This window comes from Lolium perenne, chromosome 2 (assembly GCF_019359855.2).
Source record: "Lolium perenne isolate Kyuss_39 chromosome 2, Kyuss_2.0, whole genome shotgun sequence".
NCBI classification, from domain to species: domain Eukaryota; kingdom Viridiplantae; phylum Streptophyta; class Magnoliopsida; order Poales; family Poaceae; genus Lolium; species Lolium perenne.
The window spans coordinates 284,104,112-284,119,653 of NC_067245.2; the positions used below are offsets into that span (position 1 = coordinate 284,104,112).

A 15,542-nucleotide genomic window follows, 5' to 3' on the forward strand; every position below is an offset into this window, starting at 1 on the left:
AAATTTGATGATTGTCATGACCAACAATGGAAAGTAATAGTATATATTGCATGGATCAGTACTAGAAGGTAGCAAGTGTCGTGCATGTGATTGATTCATTGGTTCTAGTACGCTAGCTATCTTTTGGTGGCGGCGCGGCAGACGGGGTGGGGGTGGTAGTGGGAGAGAGCCAGAAATGTGGGATTAAGTAGTGTGGGGGGAGTCGGGGACGTGAGGAAGATGATGCAGTGGTTTTTGTTGGTAGGTCATGTGGAAAAGTTGTCGGCCTAGAACAATGGGCTACATCGCTGGTATGCGTCAGCGGCGTAGCTTAGTGGGCCACACTGCCCTTTTTCGATCGGTCCAGGTTACCGGGGCCCACAAAATTGACAGTGTGCCATGCCCCGGCTACACCGTTGATATGCCACTACTAGCGGTACGTGTTCGAACATTATTGTGTACGCTGATGGTATTTTGTCCAAATACCGACATCATGGAACTTTTATAGTGCGCCACTACTATTTTTACGCCTATAAGCTAATTCCTACTAGTGACACAACTACGATCTGGCAACTTCTACGCAAGAAAAACTACCCGCTAGGAAGATTGTGAACTTATAGTGCAAACTCCCACTCCGAGGCCATCGACCCCACTCTTGTTTGAACGTGGCCTATTTTTGGGATGATTGTGTTGCAACAGACATATTCTAGAAGAAAGAAGGTTATGTCACATGAAATAACCACTTTCAATGAAAAAGGTAGGGGGTGATATTGCTCACGAGTCAGGGCTTCTCATGAAAGTGTGAGAAAGGGTCAAAAACTCTCCCACTCTTGCATGAGATCCTTATATGGGTATATAGGGTGATGTATAGAGAAAAATCTAGCGCTCAACTCTGAAGTGACACTTGCTTCACGAACAAAATTATCATTTAAGAAGGTTCTACACTTATAGTGTAGACTTTGAGGCCATCAACCTAACGCTTGTTTGGACGCGGCGTAACTTCTTTTTTGTGTTGGTCATGCCCTTATGAAATATTCTAACATAAATAAGGAGTAATTAAGTCACATGAAATAAGCATTTTAGATGAAAAGCTAGGGGTACACGTCAGAGAACCCACGAATTAGGGTTTCACATGAAATATATGCGAGGAAAGGTCGAGAACTCTCCTCCGCTTGCATGGACTATTTTTGAGTTGGTGTTGTTCCTATGTCATATGATATTATTACTATCAAAGAGAAAAGTCACATAAAGTCACCGCTTGGAAGAAAACAAAGCATATTTATGAGCCGTATATTAGGGGGACACATGACATCACACACAAAAAACCGTTAGAAACTCAAAATAGCCACTAGGTTGTGTTTATGGTGTCCCATGCAAAATTGCTTGGGCGTCTTGGGGTGGCGCCGACTTTCGACCATGGTGACAACACTTTGATGCCGCATGTTTGTGGTCGGGGGAATATGCATACACCGATTACCGTCACATACTCTTATATATTTAATGCCTTTCAATCGCGCCATAGACACTCCAATACGTTCTTGTACTTGGTGTATGCATATCCCCTTTGGTTCTTCATTTGGTATTTTTGGCACCTTGGGTGTTGTCAGGTTCTCGACGAACCATGTAGAGTCTAGCGCTTCAGCTCAAGGTTTTCCAACGCGTCGTCTCGGTTTGTGTCCGACTCTGCATCGCCTTTCGGCGGGCAACATGCTCATGCACGTGGCTCGGTCTGGGCTCCGTGGGTCATCCACCATCATCAGGTCACAAACCGCTTTTTCGAGATAAAACTGTTTACCCTCATTTCCACAATGTAGTGTGTATAACATATTTCAAAAGTCAAACGATGTAATGTTTGAATAAATTTATAGATAAATTTAGTTTTATCTACAAGACTTAATGTATACTGTATGAAAATATAAATGATGATGAATCTAATGGTAATTCATTTGGTATTCCAAATGTTGATATTTTATTCTACACATACTTGGTCAAACTTTACATTGATTTGTCTAAAAATTCATATGCACTACATTTTACTAGTAAGGAGGGAGTTCGTAACAGGTGTGGATGCACGCGTGGCCATATTGCAATTCCTTTACTCCAGCACCTCCCATTTTAAAACAAAATCCAGCGCGAAACGAAAGTGCACGCCGCTGAAATTTTGGAGATGCTGAAATTAGCGGAGAAAATTTAGCCTCTTGATCTAACCAATGCGACCCAACCTCAATTGTCCAGTAGTATTATTAGAGTAAGTACAATAAGTCCTAATCAGCTGGCTATAAGGATTAAAATATTATATTATTGCTTAGTTGGAGGAGAGAGAAGGAGAGTGGGCTCTTATGCAAGAGCCAGCTCTAGCACGTGCTCCTAGGCACTTTGTGAGAGTGAAAGGTGGGCCACACATTGATTAAGTATACATTTTTATAGCTCACTATTGTATATGTTGGCTCTAAGTTGGCTATAGATGACATGACACTTAGGTGTGTTTGGTAGCCCGGGGCTACTCAGATTCTCCATCTCTCCTCATACAAGCTAACCTTAGCTGAGTTGAGCTGAGAAATTGTCATGTGTTTGGTAGCCCGGGTCAGCTGAGATATGTTAAGCAGAGATGTTGTTTGTTAGCCTGTGTCTATTGAGATATGTTTGCCTGGGATGTTGTTTGGTAGACTGTTTGAGACATGATGTGGTTACCTTCTCCTTAAGTTGGTGAGACTACCACCAAATGGAATAGATTTTCCACAAATACATACATATGGACTCCATGGTACATACACACATAACATCGAATCCACATAAAAGATAATTCATCATCCAGCGATCAATATTACAAAGTCAGACAAGATCCAAGCATAATACATGGTCAAATAGGTCCCAGCATTACAAAAGAAATATTGCATCAGGCTACACCAAGTCAGACAAGATCAGGATTCTTTGCAATGATACGCTTGAATGCGGCTTGACGGACTTCAACTTCCATTTTCATGAAATTTAGACCTTTACCCTTATGCTCTGTCAAATAATCTAAAACAGCCAACTTTTGATCCATTTCAAAATCTGGAAGGTCCATAATAGTTTTGCACAAATCCGGGTGTGTTTCGGCATGGCAAGTGTTATTGATAGCACCAGCCACAACACGCAATGCATCAGACATGTTGCTAACCTGAGTTGAATCTTCATCACTCAAAATAGAAGCCCTCTTTCTCTTCTTATTTGAGCCAGAAGAAGGTGAAGGAGTAGTTGCATCCGTACCCTCTCAGCGGGGACGTGCGGAGATATTTTCGGGAGCGCGGGCTCTCTCTTTTCGGGGCGGACTCGTCCGAGCTCAGCAGCGAAGCTCGATTCGGCCTTCGCTGCTCGGCAGGGCGCTGACCCCTTTTTCGTATCCGCTCAGCAGGGTGGAGGTGGGAAGAGCCGAGCTAACAAACAGAGGATGCCCTCAAAATCTTGGTTGGGAGGAGAATTTCTGAGTAGCCCCGGGCTACCAAACACACCCTTAGGTTATAGCTAGACTATTGGAATTGCTCTTATCTCGTCCAACGCCTCGAGCCTCCCGAAGACATTCACTCCGCCGCCACCCGCCGGCATTCACTCCGCCGGTCGCCGCCTCCTCCTCTCCCCAACGCATTCCCCTCCAATTTCTGCCGGCCCAGCTCCCCCCCTCTCCCCCTCCCATCCTCTCTAGTCCCACAGCGAGGAATAGCCAGTCGGTGGGGCGGCTCGGCGGCCACCTGCAGCAGACGTAGCCAGCCACCAGCCGCGGCCATCGCGGATGCAGGCGTCCACGTTGTAGCGCCGGTCACCCATCTCGGGCCCCGCTCACCGCCGGCGAGCGCGTCCGAGTGCCCCGGGTGTCTGCATCTCCTGCTGACCCTCCTCCTCCTCCCTTTTCTCCATCTCGGATGGATTGCAGCAGCTGCAGGGGCAGCCTCCTCCGATAGCAGAAGGGGATAAGGGGGGCGACCTGGACATCCTCGAGCTCGCCCAGCCCCAACTCGATGGAGGCGCCGCCCTTCATGACGCCGCCCCGCAAAAGGTCATTTTTCCCCTGCAAAATCGTTTGGATTTCACGATTAAAGCTGTGTGTTGGTTCATCGATTCACCATGTTTTTAAATACTAGTACATCGTCCACAAACATTGGTTCTCCGTCCTCTGTTTGGTTCATCAGATCATGATAGAATCTCTTTGTAGGTCTGTTCGTTTTCTAGTTCTGTTTAATTGCACACTTGTTCTCTGTGTGATCTGCTAGCTATCTCTCATTTTATTACAAGATGCAATCAAACATTCATGAATTTTGGTTGGCGAGATGCAATTTTGTTTTCGAAAGCACCTAATGTATTAAATATTGGATTGGATTGTACTTCATCATATAATGATCAAATATGGGTATCGATGTATTGATTCACCATTTTTATGTACTAGCGCTGGAGTCACTAAGATAGGAATTTGGACCTGATTTGCTATGTCCTGATTTTGGTACAGCAGCCATTAAGAATCTTGTTGTGCTTGATGTTAGTACGGTGTTACATTACATTACCTAGAGCATTTCACCGCTTCTGTTTTTTTTACTTGTAAATGAAAAACCTGTTCGTATATTGACCATTATCTGCGAAATGATTTTATTTCTCTATAATCTTATCAAATTTGGGAGTTAAACTCTTAGTCGTGCTTGTGGAAATAATTTGCAGATTGATCAGACATATTCTTGAGCACCTATGCGAGAGAGATTGAACAGGAGACGCTTTGCATCTTGCCGTGAAGTGGCGACCACAGTGGCGCTCTTGTTGGTGCTGAAGTCGGACAGTGACCAACGTCACCGCAACGCCATGTGCACTCCTTCTCGGTCCTCCCTGCCCTCGGACCAAGAGCTGAGAGGCATTTGGTGCGTCGCCGCCCTGATCTAGCTGATGAACCAAGGTTGCTAGCTGCTGCTACTACTGCATGTCTTCGTTTTGTTTGTTCTGTCATAGTGAGGTAGACCTCTCACTTATTTCTAGGTCTATTTCAAGTGTTTTTTTATGTCTGCGAATGATATGCTAGTTAGTTCTTTCTTCTCTTAGTTACATGATGCAATTCAAAACATCCACATATAGCTACTGTTGCTGAGATGTTTTGGAATCAATCTCTGGTAGTACAAATTTTTCGGCGATTCATTTGATCAACAAAACCAAGCCGGATTTAGCTCTATATGTTGAACATTTAAGTGCATCTCCGTACATTTGTATGACCACGGCTGTGTCTCATGAAATAAAAAGCTATCTTCTCAAGCTAATAATAGAAGGTTTTTGTTTCTACTTACTAACATGGCATGGCAGGTTCTACTTATTATCTTTTCAAGTATCATTGTTTGCATTTCAATGTATTCACTTTGTTTATTTCTATCTCTATACATGCAATTCCTCATAATGGTTTCAACTTTCAAAAGTAAAACATATTTGCTCATGCTACTCGTTTTATACATGATTAACGGGTGGTTTGTTGTGGTAGACAGAGAGAGGAGATGCGCGCCTCACTGGAAGGTGACAACCATGTACAACACAACTCTTGCCAACGAACAGCGACACCTCCACGCTATGTTCCCTGTTGCCCTACTCGGCCCTCCCCGCCGCTTGGATAGAGAGGTTGATGGCCCGCACCTCCATCAGCAACTCCTATGTTTGTTCACTGTTCGTGCCACCTGGAGCAAGGAGTGGGCTGGAGTAGGGTATGGACGTGGATGATGATCCAGAAGGGGTGGAGGAGAATGAGCTAGACAATCTCGATGAGGAATTCGTCCATCCCCATCTCGAGCTCGAGGGAGATGTTGATGATTGCATGCAAAAGGTCCATTTTTTACTGTTCTGCCTTGTCCTCTAGCCTACTTGCTTTGTGTCCTACTCCAGCCATCCTTTGGGTATCTAGGTGATTGCTTTGTACATACTTGGTAGTCCTGATTAATCATTGTTCTCGTATCATGATAATGGATTCAGCTTTTGTACTAAAAGAATAAATCTCTAGAAGGTTACCGGATTTTTGGTGATTCATTTGAGCAACAAAAAGTCAAGCTATGGCTGATTTAGCTCTATTTTTTGGAAGCTGTCTTCCTAACTTGTTAACTCAAGTTCTTGTTTCTTTTTGCTGACATGGCAGGTGCTACTTATTAACGTGTCAACCATTGGCTGCATTTCAATGTACTCAGCTCAATCATGGTTTACGCTAGAATTTCTTATTTTGCACTTACATTTCCCATCTATATATATGTAATTCCTGATAATGGTTTTAGCTTGCAAAAGTACACTTATTTTGTCATGCTCTTTATTTACCTGATTAACAGTCGTATTGTCCTCCAGTAGTTAGCCCTCTTGATGGTTTGACTAGGAGTATTTTCCTTACTTGGTATAGGCTTAAGAGTAAAGTGATAACAGCTGACTATTCTTATTCTTATGCTGCGAGTAAAATGAAATCCCTTTTGCCAATATCTAAGTGTTTTTTTTTAAGTTTGGATGTTATGTACCTTTTTAGAAGTTGATATCCATGCTTTACTCACAGGATTTATCAAACGGGGACATTCTATTGTGGAAGGGCCAGTATGAACACCGGTTGCTAGAATGCTGCCTCTACTACGAGCTACAAGGCCAGAGATAGTACCAGCGGGGCCTGCGACCTCCGGGAGCTTCTCTTCATGTTCTCCGTGAGTGCTATCTGTTGTTGTGATTAAGCTCTGAAGGCCCCAAGTTTGCGCTTGTCTGATGCGATGAAATCATGTGCGATATGCTCTCCTTGTATCTGAGATTCTCCTACTTTAATTTATCACGGCTGCTAGCTACTGATGCAAAGAGCAAAGCTTGATAATGTAGAGGTATAGTTTTGTAGTGACTCTTATCTATATTTCTACATTTCTTATGCTTGCTTTATCTATAAGGCACATAATATTTTCATTTTGTTCAATTAGCTGAACGGACCGTATCATTGTATCAAAACTGGTGATGTTTTTCTATTGGATTATGAAATTTGGTTCACCCATCTTAAGGTGGTAGTTAGTGCTATTTCTCTGTTACGATGTTGCATCCTCTTGGCTTGCGTCGCATCGAGAAACTAGCACTTGTTACAGACCAGGTTGGGGAAGGGTTGTGCCTTCCTTGAATTTTCTTATTTATGTTTGTTCCATCGAGCTATTGGTTTACATTTTCCCCATGTTGTGAATATTTCAGAGTTTTGCACCTACATGCTTGCTCCTGGTATGTCCGAACATCGATGCCCAGTCTTGTCATCGATTGGAGTAGCAGGGCTCGTTGGAGCTATGGGATTCAGAGTAAGATCAATCTGCCACTTCTTACTCTGAATGATGTGCGTGTGTTTCCTTCAGTACATTGCACTTCCATATGACTACTGAGTGGGTAGCCTGTGTGAATGATTATAGCATGAAATATTTCTCCGACTTGTAGAGGAATGCCATCTTGATCATCTTGTGGGAGAGATATTGAGCTGGAGAGGAGCCCTGCAGCTTGCCAGCAGTGGCGACCGCATCGGTGCTCTTGCCTGGCATCGACGCCGAATGGCGACCAGCACCGCCACCCTCCTGCCTGAGCCTCCCTGTTGCCCAGACCAAGGGCTGAGAGGCGTGCGACCGACCCGACGCTGCTATTGTCTTCCTTCGTCGATAGTAACTGGCTTTGCATGCTCATCTATGTAGATAGTAGGTATGTTTCTAAGTTATTTTCTCTCTAATTTTCAGTCCAAGATGCATTCATTATCTGTACTTACGTTCATATCTTTTTGAAACTAGAAGTAAGATATCATATCGGTGACAATCTATTTCACAATCTATTTGAAGTTTGATTCACTAGTGTTTTCTTACATTCCCATTAGATATATGTGCTGGTAACCATCTTTGGTGGTTCTGAAATGATTATGACTGTCAAAGCTACATGTCAGATATCCAAGCTAGGTTTGAAGTTTTTTTGTATCCTTAATGGATATCTTTCCCTTTAGCAACTATTAATTTTTATTTCCTAGAGTGCATGGTAGTTAGAATAACAATGTTCTTTTTCTATGATGACACTAAAAAATAAAAGAAGCATTGTTGTCGCACTGTTTCGGGTCACCTGATAATACTTTCAGTTGTCATTTTTTAGCGACCCCCTCATTATCTTTGACATGTTGATTTCTTTAGGCGATAAGATCGGAGCTTGGGTACATGTGTTTGAGGCTCTTCCTCGGTAGTTCGACTTGGCCAACGCGACGGGGTCGACTAGGAAAGAGTTCCAGGGCGGCACCCCTCGTCTTGCCTTCCTCTTTGAGCTTCCCTCTGACTAGCAGGACCTCACTTTCTCCCAGTGGCAAGTAGAACTCGTGGCATGTCCGGTGCTGCCAGATAAACTTTCTTTTCTTGTGACTATTACTATTGATTGATGTGCTGTTTTTCGATGTGAGCTCAAGAATTTATTCCAGGGGGGACTGATGAGGATGAGCCTGCTTAGCATACCGTGGTGAAGTTCATTCCTCGAAATTGTACTTGGATATTATACTAGTACTTGCAACTTCTGAGCTATTGCTCTCCTATATGAATCTGAATATTATGTCATATTTGAATTGAGCACTGAAAAAAGTTTCATATTTTGCTAGCTAAACCAAAGCTTTTCTCTACTTATCTACTTTAACACTTTGACTAGCTAGTGCCTTTTCATGGATACGTGAACCTAGATTGATGGTTTGTTTGTCTGGACATAGAAGAGATTGTTTGCGTTAGGAAACCCTCTTATTGATTACAGTAAGGGAAACATGATCTATTTAGTGTAGCGACTATAGGGAAAAAATTACCTGAACATGTCCATTCATTTTTAAGTTGCACAACATCAAATATAGCAATCTATTGAGTCTGAGATGGTCTGTTGTCCTTTGTTTGGAATCTCGGACCTTGTTGTATACCAGCCACTTCAGCATTTTTGCTCTCCTGGAAAAAAATCATCTCTTTGGATCTAGAAGAACTTAAGCAATTGTAGTTCAATCAGCATGATAGAGTGATACCACCTCTGTTCCAAAATATAAGGCTTATATTTCGGAATGGAGGTAATACTTGTTATTTAGGAAATGTACTGATTTTTAGCATTTAATTTATATTCTTGAAAATTCTGCATGCCAAGCATAGAGAATGTCATGCATGATTGTACTTTTCATGTACTGAACTGTAGCAATTAATTTTTATCGTGATGATTTGTACCTAATGTTTTTTTCTGCAGCGCACCCTTGGTTGCTCTGTGGGACACATGTTTCTGCCCTTTCTGATGTCGGCGGAGAGGCCACTGCCAACATCTTGTTGCTCGGTTGTGGATGAGCTCGAGCGCAAATTAAATGGCATCAAAGTAATCTACTCTCTTAAGCCCTGGCGCTTTGTTATTGTTACTACAGATGTGCATTATCTTCTTGCCAAATGCAAATAAATAGGTTAGACAAGAATAAGAATTCAGCTGCCAGAATTTTTGTGTCTTTAAGCAAGTGTTGATTCACTCAAACACAACGAAAATACACATTCTTGATTTATTATTCATTGGTTTGACTGAAACCATTTTTTGCTTATCATTTTCTTGTAGATTGGTGGAGTGAGTGAAGCAGCAGATAGCCAAAAGAAGATGAGGTGCAGTATAGGTAGTACAGGACCAAGTTTTATACTGAAATTCTATTGTTGGCAAAAAAGTTGATCTGATGGTATACTCGGTATTGTTGAATGCTTTAGTGCTGATATTTACTGGTTAGCGTGTGCATGGACTAAAGAAAGTGTCTTGCCATTCATTTGATTTGATTCAAACAACAATATGCATTCTCCCCAAGTTCCGTTGGAAGAACATGTTCGAGCCATCATCTGATGCCATGATGCCAGTAGTGTGTCCATGTTTTTCTTGAGGGACAAGTGAATGAGCTGTGTAAGCATGTGCATGTCTATGTACACAGAGTCAGCATGGAGATTAATTGTATTGACTGAAAGCGAAGCATGTGCTTGTGATTTATAATTGTTAAATCAAATTGTGAAATAGGTTCATCTTTATATTCCTGTTGATGCAAGAGTTTGTGCTTAATATGTTAGACTGATAGGATTTTTAGCATCGTCCATAAATAAATTTTATTGGTCCAGCATGACTATATATGTCTAGTGAGATTTCTATTCAAGAATTATCAATGGTATGTCCGTCTGGGTGATGCTTCTCTGGTAAGTATATATATGCATATATTAGCGAAGCTTGTGCATGTTTCTTATTCATTTTACAATGGTGGTTTCAAATATCTGAATACATTCATCTTTACATTCTTGTTGATGAAAGATGTACTAAGTCTGGTAGACTGATATGCCATTCATATGTGCAATTGTTGGCTTTTGAGGATTTTTCACATATGCTCATTAGTTTTCTTCTTCAGCCAGAGTGTTTTTCAAACTCGATACTCATGGAGGTGTAGCTTCTTACTGATTCACCAACTATGAAATGCAGGGTTCGGCCTTTGTTTAATTGAATAGTTTGGAGGTTGAATCTACAGTCGTGGAATGCAAGATTGAGCATCCGTTCTCGTGTTGATTGATCTCTTTCCGCCGTCAGCCTGATGGTGGTGGGCGCACAGCAACACAACCATGGTGGCGGTGGTGTTCTTCTGCTACAACCGAACAGTACATGCTCCTTCCATCTTGCAACCCCCTCCGTGGTGCTCTGAATCATGGCCCTCATGGCCTGGTGGTGTGTGTGAGTTCATGTGCGTCTTGTGTTGATGTTGATGAGGACAACATGTTTGAATACCCCTTGAACATGAGGTTGTACTTGTATATATTCCTTTAAAATTGTAGTGTTTCTAGGTCTCCAAGAACATTGTTCTAGTCCAAAAATTCATGTCTTGTTTGTTTTTCAATAGCAGACCTTCGTGAAATACTTATATTCGTGTCTCCAAAAATTCAAATGTGTTACTCCATAACCGCAACCACCTTACTTGATGTAAGCATAACTGCGTTTCAGGTCTGGGTCTTGAGTTGGTCCGCAAAAGCACTCCATAGGCCATCATTATGTTCGTGTCGAGGAATATGTAGCAGTTTCCACTCAGAAGACTCCATGTGCACAACAAGATGCTTTACTTCTGCTAGGAACGCCAAGGGGAACAATGGTTCTAAACCTAGTACAAACACTACCGTGAAGGTGACTGGCTGTGTTCTTTGGCTCGAACTCTGTACATTTATTTAGGAGTTCAAATTATAATTCCATATACTAAACATTTGAGTCTGATCTTTCTATTTGTGATTTTCAGGTAAAGAAGAAAAGAGCTAAGACCTGAAGTAACTAGTTTGTTCTTGTGCTCGTCCTTGCTAGCTCACTACATCGACCAGGCCTGTTGCTGCTCTGACCTGTAGGAGAACTAATGCTCCAACTACGTCCCCGTGTCCAAAAGTAAGCACCTTTATTTCTATCTCCCTGCCCCTTGAATTGCTTGGCTCGGTTTTGCGTTTGAATTCATGCTTTGATTCCATTTTGCTCAGGTCACATTGTTGTTCCAGTGGTGGTGTGGTGGCGTTGGTGCCCTCCGATGGTGTTCTGGTGGTGGTGCCCTCTGTGTGTTCCGGTGGTGGTGCCCTATGGTGGTTGTCCACCAGAGCTGCTAGCGGCAACCACGTGAGCTCCTACTAGTGCTGCTGGCGGCCAGTACAACCTGCTGCCCTTGCCTTCTTCGACCTGGAGCTGACGTCCCCGTGCCCGAAAGTAAGCATTTTTCTTTCCATCTCCCTCCTCCTTGAACCGCTTGGCTCAGATCTGCGTTTGAATGCATGCTTCGATTCCATTTTTCTCAGGTCAAGTTGTTGTTTTGGTGGTGGTGTGGTGGCGCTGGCGCCCTCCGTTGGTGTTCTGGTGGCGGTGCCCTCCGTTGGTATTCTGGTGGTGGTGTCCTCTGGTGGTGTTGTTCACCGGAGCTGCTGCCGGCAACCACGGGAACTCCTGCTGCCGCTGGTGCTGCTGGCAGTCTAGTACGACCTGCTGCCCCTGCCTTCTTCGACCTGGACGTCTCCTACATCACAATGTCCCCCCTCTGAAGGTCTCCCTTTCTCTCTTGATAACTCCCTGTTTTCCCTAGACTGTGCTGTTTATGTTTGCTAGAGTGGGAAAATGTGATTCCTGCATGGAAAGATTAGATTTTTAGTTTCTCTAACTAATTTCCTTAATCAAAATTTGAGTATGGGCACTTCCGCTAATTTGAGGGCAAAACATTGTTCAAATGTCGAGGATATCTTGTGCTGCCCTTATTTAACTATGCTTTGGACTAGATCCAGCATGACTGCAGATTGCAATGGCAATGCCATGAGCAACACTTATCTATAACGACGTAAGAGTAGAATGCACATGTGTGTTTGAGTTGCTAGAATGTGCCCTTATTGATCTATGCTTTGGATTAGATCCAGCATGACTGCAGATTGCAATGCCATGAGAAGCACTTAATCTATAATGACGTAAGAGTAGAATGCACATGTGTGTTTGAGTTGCTTGAACATGCTCTAATAATTTGCTCATCTGCCTTTGCATTATTAAGGAAAGTTTGTGCTAGTGATAATATAAATCATTGCTTGGGATTTGAGTCTATGCTACTTATGCATAGCTGGTACTACTGTACCTTGTGTGGTCTTGCTCTATATGTTGGTTTCTTATTTAATAGGTGTTGACACTAGTTTCTTATATGATTTTATAATAAAACATGTACTATGTTACAAGGCACATTTTGGTTGCTGGTACCTGAGCCTCTTGGTTTTCATCACCTGGGACAAATATATTTAAGCAGGTGGTGGTGATACATTAAGCCAGTGCTTGATGTAAATAGGAGATAGTAGGTACTAGTCATTTTGAAGTTATTTATGATTAGAAATCCATCAAAATAAATTGTTTTATGCATGTTTGTGGCCACAAGCAGAAGAGATTTTAACATGTTGTTGGTTCTACTTTCTTTCCAGCCTTGCTATTTTGTCTTATAGCATTGTTTTGTATGGTGTGCAGCCCTAGTGGTGGAAGTTCATCCGGGCGGCAACATTTCATAAAGAAGGTTCTTGTAAAGAAGTATTTATTGGAGCACTACACGGCCCGTCCTCGTGTGGCTCCGCAGACATGGTCTATTGCCAACTGGCTCGGGCGGTGCGGCTTGCCTCCGGTCCGTTATGCCTTGACCCGGCGGCGTATGCAGTACTGTTCCATTTGTTGTAATACTAAGTAGTCGAATTGTGTCGTCCAAATCAGTAGGTGTAGTTCTTTACCTGTGTATTTCTTTATTCTCTACTTGCACTTGTCATCTTTACTACATTCATATACTCCATGTATCCTTAAATACCTATGCGTTATGCATAGTACTAGTAGTTCATTGTTTGCGAAGTGATGTGGATGTCCAAAATAGAGTTAAGGTCAATTTCCAACACTTCAGCCGTCGATTGAGCTCCTTCCATGAGTAATTACCAACGTGCTTCATCTTTTTTAATACCAGGAATATTTCAAGTCATATTGGTTTTACAAGCTAGCTAGACCTGATGTCTTGTTCCTCTTATCGTGGTCAACCCCACACACACCGTGGTCAATCCTGCAAGTCACCGTTACACAAGCCTGATGAGCTTGCTAGCTTGAGTTGACTATGCGTGGGGGCTAGCGGTTGCAAAAAAGTCCTTTCTACCAGGCTAAGTGGAAAACTATTGAAAGAGAATATTTTACATGCTGGATTCCTGTCTATTTATCTGGGATTTCAACCTCATAGATAGGGTGCTCTGATTTGGTAACCTCCATTGTGTGAATCATGGTTCCCAAATTCTCGACCTACTTAACTATAGTCCATGTTTCACGAGGTCAATGCATCATCTAGAGAAGCTTGACCGATCGTACGACGTGCGGACGAATCCACCATGCCAACCATTCTGATTGATGAAATAGCTAGGCAACATAATGGAGAAAGTGAAGATTTGCAAATTAATCCATATGAAGGGTTTTGGAGTCTGCCCAAAACATATGTATACATGTATCATTTTTGGACGCACTAATTTCAGCCGAACTGAAAAATGGTAGATAAGGAAAAGACCTTGGGGACACAAAAAAACATGGATATGAATCCAGCCCCTAACCTGCACCAGGAATTACTCCCATCGTATGCTCAAATTCTGCGCTCGCTCGCATAATTAAGGAAGGGTGCCTAATTTACAGGGCGTTTGTTTGTTTTCTCTAGGCAACTCACATAAGTAATCCATGAAACCAACCATCAAGCTACGAACCAAGAGCAGAGGAGAGAAAAGCCGAAAATTCTTTCCCGCTCAGCTTTTCCCTCGATGAAAATTCAAACCAGCCCCCCTCCTCTATAAATACAGGTCCATTATCATACACCGCGTGCGGGGATCGTGTGTGTGACTTGTGACTTTGGACGCACTAATTTCAGCTGACAAATGGTAAGATAATGAGAAGACCTTGGAGACACAAAAAAAACATGGATATGAATCTAGTCCGTGAATGAAGGAATTACTTGACAGGAATCCAACCCCTGACCTGCACCAGCAATTACTCCCATCGTATGCTCAAATTCTGTGCTCGCTCGCATATTTAAGGAAGGGTGCCTAATTTATGGGGCGTTTGTTTGTCTTCCCTAGGCAACTCACATCAGTAATCTATGAAACCGACCATCAAGCTACGAACCAAGAGGAGAGGAGAGAAGGACCGAAAACTCATTCCCGCTCAGCATTTTCCCTTGATGAAAATTCAAACCAGCCTCCCTCTATAAATACAAGTCCATTGTCAAACACCGCGTGCGGGGATCGTGTGTGTGACTTGTGACTTTGGACTTTGGCGTCGGCGACGAGAAGAGATGAGATGGCCATGGCCGGCGAGAAGAAGCTCCTCTACACGTACATCCTCGTCGTCGACATGATCTCCTACCAAGAGACAGGGGGTGGCCGCAGGAGGCAATGGATCGCCGGCCGGCCGGCCCTAAAGAGGATTCGACCTTTCGTATGGTCACTCTTGCTCATCCTTCCTGTCTCTTCCGACCTGCAACTTATGTAGAATGTTTTGCCTGGGAAATGAAATACTAATAACTTTATCAGATGCATATTTATAATCTATCAGATGTGTTGTGTTATTTGCCTTCTTTTATCATATTCATTATTTCACTCCTGTTGACATGATGTATGGTTCAGTAGATTGATTAGTTTCATAGATTGTCAATCTATTAGCTTGGGCGCCGGCTACAAACCTTTTGATTGTCAATCTATTAGCTTGGGCGCCGGCTACAAACCTGCTTGACGTTTTGCTTCCCCTGCGAATTGGTTCGATTTTTCATTGGATTATGCCTGCTGCTCACTGAATTGGATTTTCTGTACTCATCGCTCAAGCAAGGAGGAACAACTTTAGCAGCCCATATTCACCAGCTTTAGCAAAGAAAGTAGACAAAGAGCATCCATAACTAAAATAAAAAAGCATTGGGATGAAGTGCCCCCTTGCCTTAAGCCACGGACATGCCAAATCATATGGCCGGGAATCCCATTGATGAGAATGTCAAATGCCGTGAATAAAAACATAGAGGATTTATTAAAATAATAGGATCTTGG

General features: G+C 42.8%; 1 long non-coding RNA gene across 15 annotated transcripts in view; it reads left to right on the forward strand.

Annotated features, from left to right (window-relative positions):
* Positions 1–3,483: 3,483 nt before the first annotated feature.
* LOC127336404 (uncharacterized) overlaps positions 3,484–15,542 on the forward strand; it is a 40,677-nt gene continuing 28,618 nt past the window's right edge. Inside the window, exons 1-16 of one of the 15 annotated variants that reach the window (XR_011752725.1) lie at positions 3,484–4,012; positions 4,666–4,951; positions 5,465–5,800; positions 6,107–6,147; positions 6,506–6,647; positions 7,168–7,268; positions 7,402–7,656; positions 8,130–8,445; positions 9,196–9,318; positions 9,547–9,601; positions 10,438–10,610; positions 10,951–11,127; positions 11,237–11,376; positions 11,466–11,685; positions 11,775–12,016; positions 12,967–13,335. This is a non-coding gene — a long non-coding RNA (uncharacterized lncRNA). Of the gene's footprint in view, positions 4,013–4,665; positions 4,952–5,464; positions 5,801–6,106; positions 6,148–6,505; positions 6,648–7,167; positions 7,269–7,401; positions 7,657–8,129; positions 8,468–9,195; positions 9,319–9,546; positions 9,602–10,437; positions 10,752–10,950; positions 11,128–11,236; positions 11,377–11,465; positions 11,686–11,774; positions 12,017–12,966; positions 13,336–15,542 lie in introns of those variants that run through there. The other 14 variants (XR_011752729.1, XR_011752724.1, XR_011752728.1 and 11 more) reach the window with 14 other exon arrangements.